The sequence below is a fragment of the Poecilia mexicana genome, unplaced genomic scaffold (genome assembly GCF_051168715.1).
Source record: "Poecilia mexicana isolate PSO_F unplaced genomic scaffold, ASM5116871v1 scaffold_16, whole genome shotgun sequence".
Taxonomy (NCBI): domain Eukaryota; kingdom Metazoa; phylum Chordata; class Actinopteri; order Cyprinodontiformes; family Poeciliidae; genus Poecilia; species Poecilia mexicana.
Genome location: NW_028263385.1, coordinates 24,709,531 through 24,717,111, shown reverse-complemented (window position 1 = coordinate 24,717,111; position 7,581 = coordinate 24,709,531).

The window sequence follows — 7,581 nt, the reverse complement described above, 5'->3', positions numbered from 1 at the left end:
GTTGGGTGAAAAAGGCCAGATAAAAAAAAATATAATACTGAAGGAAACTAAACAGATTCATTTTGAGAACTTTAAACGGTGCTGAAGACTTAATCCACATTTAGTGCTGATGTTTTTCCTGAGGGGACACCGCAGACGTCGTATCAGCCATTATAACATGATTCACAAAGGTAATAGAAGTGAAGGGGGGAAAAAAAAAGTTATATACTCAAAAAGAAACTAATAATATATCATTAATACTAATAGCATTTCTGGCAATATTTAGAGAGTTTTGGAAAAGCATTTTCGGAGAAAACCCGAGCTAAAGATAGTCGTGAGGTCTGGAGAATCACTTGTATTTTAAAGACAAAATGTAGTTCTGGCATGTCATGCTTGAACTACCCTCACACTCAAGTGCCAGAGCTGTTTTCCTCCCCAAAAAGACAGAACATAGGAAAATAAAGCGCAAAATCTCAGGACACTTTGGCCGCTATTGGCCCATGCTGCGCTTTGGATCGCGTGGAAATGATTTGATTAGTCTTGTGAATTTACTTTAAAATGTTTCTTTTCCTTATTATTATTGCCCCCTGATAATTTAAGAGCTCGATTTTTTTTAAGAAGAAAGTATCAGCTTTTTGAGGGGAAAAAAAAAATGCAGTGTGTCTAGTGTGTCCTAATGGCTTCTGGTCCGGTTAGTCTGAGAGTCTGATCTCTCTAGCAGGCCGTCTGTCTGAACAGTTGTGAGTGGGGGGAAAAAAGGAACCGGTTCCTCCCACACAGATCAGATCAGGTTCCCCTTACGCCCACACTCACATAATCTTGAACACACACAGATGACCATTTATGCAACTCGTGAGCCAATGAACTTATGCACAAATAGATGAGCACACTTTATGAATGGACGTGCACACGTTTGCATGCGCTCACACTCATCTGCAGCAGGGGAGTCTGTGCTATAGCTTAGCCGTATAATGATCTCTGTATTTCACATCGATGAAGCAGATCAGCTGAGTACGCAGCCTGCTGCGGTGCGTTCAAGTGGGAGGTTTTGGACTAGAAGGTGAAGCGGAGGTTGGAGAATCAACTGGTTCTAATTATCAACGTAATGGCCTGACGAGGATGCTGTCTGTGACGGATTTTATGTTAATAGTGTTAGCAAAAGTTTCCAAAAAGGCAGCTTTTGTCAGAGGATTTTCACACTAGAAAAAGAATCAGAAAAGGCATAAAATTGAAACTTTTGCTAAATTAGATATTAAGTTTAAAGGAAAACGTGATTTAAAAAAAACATCAACAGCTTTGTTTCAAACGTGTAATCTAGAGGACAAATAAAAGTAACATGGATTTGATAAAGCCCATTAATTTTTTTAACAAAATGTTGACCAAACGTGGGCACAGGAAGTGGAAGAAATGCTTGCATCATTTTTTTTTATCTCAAAACAAAAACTAACACTTTCCATTCCATAGCAAAATCTATGATATAAAATTAAGCACAAGGAGACTTCTGTAAATTTGCAATGAGTATCTTAAATACTCCAATTTAAGATTATAAGAAGGGTTAGTAATCAAACGTTTAAGTTTAAAACTAAGATATTTTCACTAAATGATTAACTCAGCCAGTGGAATGCAAAGTCAGAGGTCTAAGATAAAAACTCCAATTCTCTTCTACACCCGGACGTTGAAGAAATGAATGTACAAATAGTTAAGTCTCAACCAAAGATCTAACATTTTTCAAGAGTTCATCAGTCTCAGGAGGCTGATCTGTCAGGACCAGAACCATCACAACAGAACCTGAAAACAGGACCTTACTTTGGTCCAACTTCCACAGAACCAACTCGTGTCTCTGGGTCGAAGCCAAGAAATCTGGAGGTGGGAGAACTAAATATATGAAGAGTCCGATTCTGCTCCAACAACCTGGAATCAGAGCGCGCTGTCTGAGACTGGCAGGACGTCAGCTTTGGCTCAGGTTATAAATGTCTTATGGAATCGAGTTGGATGTGAAAGAAGAACACATTTCCCTCACATTCTGATGGGAAAAGGAGTGAATATGTTTTCATATGACATTAAGAGTCTAACCTAAGCCTCTGTCACTTTGGAGTGGCGCACCCATTGTAGTTTTATGTCCGACCGCTGATCTTTAAAAAACCTGACATGACCTGATCTGATTTTGTCGCAAAACATAGCAAACATGCAGAGATGACCTGGTGGCCAGGGCTTTCAGTCAAACCTCTCTGACGGCAGAACAAAAAAGGACAGTGGTTGACCTTACCGAGGAGATGAGAGATCAGCTTCACATCGGAGTGTCAACCTGTCGCCAATTTCGCAAAATTAAGAAAATCGTGGCTGATTTGTATCAGTGAACCCCTTCTCACGATTTACTCATTTATACATTAAGACAAAAATAGTTAATTAGATTGTGTAGTTAAATAACTGATTATTTTTCAGAGGTTTAAGACTTAATTGGCTCGTAGGTTAAGCTACAAAAATGCGTCATTTTAAAGCGAATTTTATTTATGAGTTTGTTTTTTTGTTTTCTTTTGTCCAAACAGCGATTCTCCATCAGGTTCCATCTGTTTGACTGCGTAACGTCACCATGATGACAGACAGACAGAGCAGCTCAGAGCGCTCTCTGCCTCTTCGTCTCTCATGTTACTGTTTGAGCCAAAGAGTCTTCTGGGTTCCCTCTGTTTTTTTTCACATCACGCGGAATCGTCTGAGCCATTGTTAAATCACTACGTGTGTGAAAATATTGATGAATGCAGCACTTTATGGGTCACTTCTGAAATAGCTGAAACATTCACCCCTCCACACTGCTTGGCTTCGCGGAGCATCCACCTCGGTTATCCCCCTCACGCTGCAGACCCATAAACCGCCGAGTCGGAAACTGAAAATAAAGCCTGGAATTTCTCAAACCACCCTCCACAGCTTTTATAAATAAGCAAATTATTCGGGAATAAGTGGCCAGACGGGCCTTTGGATCACATCTCAAAAACATAAACTGGTTATTTCACCATTTCTCAACTGTCAAAACACGAGAATCAGTGAAGGAGACAGAAGCACTTCCTGCTCTTTTTCCAACTCATCCATGTTCTTGCTCTCTGATGGCACCCAGCTGAATAAGGCCTATTAATTAAAGATGGATCAGTAGCAGTACTTTTCCTGAAGCATGACCTCCTGTTGACTTTGGAGCAGAAGTTTCCTCTGGTGTCCTCCTCTGCTCTGCAGCCCTGTAGGCCAACTTCCTGCTTCCACCCGAGCTGTCTCTATAAAATATAAAGAAGAAAAGATATAAAAAGGTGGAGGAAAGAGCGAAATGCACCTTTAGGAACATTAGTCTTTTCAATCCACCTGAGGCCCGAGCTACACAAACACACACGCGCGCGCACACACACACTGCAGGAGGCTAACTGCTCCAAGTGGGAGCTCTGCTGCCGAGGTCCGGATGAAAGGAAACACTAAAACTACAACGAGGGAAAGACAGGTGGCCGGCTTGGCAGCTCCACACATGCGCACGCACGCTCGGACACACGGATACACACAAACGCATGCACGCATAAACTCCGTCCGCCTTAAAAACCCCTGTTGTGCACACCTGTGAAAGTGCCAAATCTCGGACTGTTCAGCATTCGTCCTCCCTCCGCCCCCCCTCCAACCCCTTCCGCCTTTGGTCTCTCTTTCTCTCCTTGCCTTCCCCGACAATAAATCTTTTCTCCCTCTTTCTGCGTCCGAGAGGTCCGCTGCGTAAACATTCCCCTTGCAGGCACGCAGCCTGGCTCATCTTTAATTGGTTGTTAAAAAGACATTTCCCGCTGACAAGGATACAACCTTGCAATCACAGAGCCGTGCTATAGGGAGGCTTCAGTGATTATTGCATCATGGCTAAGTGTGCACACATCAATTATAATCAGACTCCAAATAATTGCAAAAGTAACAGAAAACTATGTTTAAAAAAAAAAGGTGGAGGTGGGAGGGCTCAGTTAGGATCGCATTTAGAGAAATCCAGTACAAAAACAAAAAAGATTTACTGACATGCATTTTATAAGTCTTTAGAAGTTTTTTTTTTTTTTTTAAGCCTTCATCAATGCACCATTTGGAAAAGAATAATGGTCTTGACACGAGAGGCAACGTTGCTAGCTCTCCATTAATTTCCGATGAAACTTGTGTGACGAGTCGACAAACTCCTGCCTTCCAACAGCCAAGTGACCGGTGAGATTTGTGCATGGGAAATTTCGAGCTCGTAGACGTTCACATTCTGGCGACACGACTGAAGGAAGTTGAAGCTTGAACTGCTGCCTCTGCTACCAACAGCTTTTCACTGTCTCTTGTCGCTGTGTGTGTGTGTCGAGACCTTATCATCCAGTTATTTCGTTACATAATTAAGTATTGCACACCAAGATGTAAAAATAGATTTGCAATGACATAACTTTGAAGTCAAAAATGAAAATCGGAGCCAAATGTTGACACTGCGCCTGCTGAGTGATAGTCCGCCGACAATCGCAGGACAGTGTGTGAAATCTTAGCAACAAAAAGAAAACAGCATATCCAATAGCTCTTAGACATGCGGCCGGTGTGCTGTTCCTTCGTTCTGATGGTGCCTTTCAGACCCTGAGACACACTGAGTGACCGGTTCTGTCTTTTTAACTGGATCCAGGCTTTGAGAGATGCATATCGGAGATAAGACGGAGACTGAGACTCGCCCACATATCCACAGACACACTAATGCCAGGACAGTAAGTGTTTTATCCTTTATAGGCTGTTTGAATCAAGAGGCACTCTGGGTTTTATTAGGCTCTAAGCAGGCAAGTATGCAACCGTGCTGTTGCACCGAAGTTCCCAAAATGATTCTCTGAGCATCACAGACAGTTATTAGTGCCTAAATTTAAGGATAAAGTGAAATAAGGATGCAGCATATTCCTGAAACGTGGAGGATTATTACGATGGGGTTTGAAACCAAGTGGAGATCTGGCTTTTGAGAGGAAAGATTTGGGTGGGTCAAAGGTTAAGATCAGCTGCACCCCACAGCAATCTGCTCCTAGGCGATAGATAGCGACTATAATGAGAATGAGATGGTAGGAGAAGAGAATTAGAGAGGACGCCAAGCCTTCAGTCAGTAGCAGCTTGCCAAAGAGTTGCTTTTCTTTGCCAGGTCCCTTTGCTCACCGCTATGTCCTCTCCAATAAGACCCTTGGTTTAATGCTGGAAAATTCTCTCCAAGCTGTCAATCAGCCCCTTTAATAAAAACAAAGTATAACATTGCGGTCCTACTTGCTCTCCCTTCCCCTTTGAGATTCAAAATGCAAGGTTTTGTCTGCGGAACTGTGAAAATCTCCTCCGCTTTTATTAGAGGAATCCTGCTTCGACAAAAACGTTGGAAAAATCTGGCCACTCTCCGCTCCGTGTCTCCCATCTGGACAGCATTAAAGCCAACCACCTGGACCCTGACCAAACCTTAAATGAAACTTGGGGGTATTACAGAAAATAAGTCCAGGATCTGCCTGCGCACACAGATGCGTATCTCCCTCCGTTCACTTGTGTGCGAGCGAGCTCCAGACATGGTTTATGTATCTTCCTGTTTCTCTCGATTTCTATTTCATGCTTAATCAGATTTGCTCGAGGGAAACTACTCCTAACATCCACGATGGGATCCGATTTGACTCACTGGCTGGTTGGGTGTTTTTTTCTTTCGCTCATTTGTTTGGTTAACTGACTAGCTGATGGACCGGTTGGGTGCTGACAAGCTGGCCAAGGCGGCTGACAGAATGAAAGATTGACCAGCTGACTGACGAGTGACGATTACGGACGAGCTGAGTGGCAGCTGGCATCGTACCGCACGTGTAAGATTAATGAACTCTTTCTTCTACCAGCTGAACTAAGAAAACTTCTTCAAATGTTGGTTTCTGGGCGTCAGCAGACTGCAAGTCATTCAACAGCCATGTCTGCTTAATATTTTTACATCAGTGCTCATTGTAGGATATGAACCCTGACGTTAAAGCCATCAATAATACGGGGAGGCCTACGCAGCGTGATGCGGACCTGTTTCTGACCTGGCATATCAGTCCAGTTTTCCTTTTGATACATATTCTGAAGGTGAAAAAAAAAATAAATAAAAATCTCTTGGAAAAGAGAACATCTTTTTAGGTTGGCGCCATCCAGTAAGACTGAAACCGAATCCCACGGACCTTTCCCCTCCATCTCCTCGTCGAGTTTCATGAACTTGTGCAAGCAAAAAGTTAAAATAAATTACACGAACCTAAAAATAAAGAGCAGGTCAGTAAAAATCCAACATCTGACTATAAATATGTGACTTTCTACTTCACTGTCACTCAGTAGATGTCCAAACTATTGGAGTTAATCAGTGGCCGGCTTGCAGGCCGCAGCACATAGTCTGATATATGTTCCTTGAGGTTAAATTGGTACTGCACAGGCTTCGCTTCAACCTGGTTAAATAAATAACCGCATACCTCCGATCAGTGTGAAGCGTTTGTCTATTTAATCTGAAAAGTAGGCTTTGCACGAAAAACTGGTAATTGGCTGTGGGAGGTAAACAGTGGTTTCCGTCCTTTGACATTATTATTGGTGAGGAGAGGCTTGTAAAACCTTGTCAGTCAGAAATGCAGGAAAAGGAGAAAATCGTTCCCTGAAAAATTACGAGAAAAACACGGCGCACAACGGTCACGGTCTTCACAGATTTTGAAGAGAGCTGGAGGAACTGCACACTTAATAATTAGACGTGCTGAGGGATTATCAATATCGCATTATGTTTTCCAACCATTTAAAACCGAATAAACTAAAATATAAAAAATGAATTGACTGAACTACTTTGAAGGGTAAACAAAGACATGTGAGAATCTGGATTGGCTTTAGTTCTGTTTCACTCCCCTATTAAGTTAAAGAAATAAAATCTGATAATAAGCAATAGTTGAACTTCTTAAATGAAAAGTTCATCCAGATAATGTCGATTGTGTTTTTTGTGTTGAGAGTTTGACTCATTTTTTAATTTTTCACCCAATGTTGGTTTTTTAATGAATTTTAATGTTGATTTTATTCTGAAAATGTTGTCATACCTATCATGATTGGACTGGATTGTATGAAAAAAAAGTATTTATGATAAATAAAATTACCTTAGCACTTTTGTTAAAATGTACTTTATTCAGAGCAATGACTTTTTTTATACTGAGCTCCAATTAAACCACTGAAATCTTAAACATTCAGAGCAATTTTACCATTAATTTTGATATCACATATTTAAAATAACATTATACAAATAATAATTCATAATTTACTGCATTTTAGTATTAAATGTCTTGTTTTTGTTCAAAACATGTAAGCATGTTTGATTGCCTGCAGCTGAGATTGGGTCGGTTTCCCTCACACACTTACAGACTCCAGTCTTTGCCTCTTATCTCACTAACAGATTTTATGTGCCAACTCATCGGCCAGTTGATCGTAGCTGAATTGTACTGTCTGTACTCCAGACTGGCGCAAACTTTCCCCGACTCAGAATCGGCGGTAAAACTGGGCAGCCAATCCTATAGTGTGTCCCCAGTGTAAGGCTTTCCTTATGACCTTCACTTACACTTTGATTCAGAACTCCAAACAGAAGCA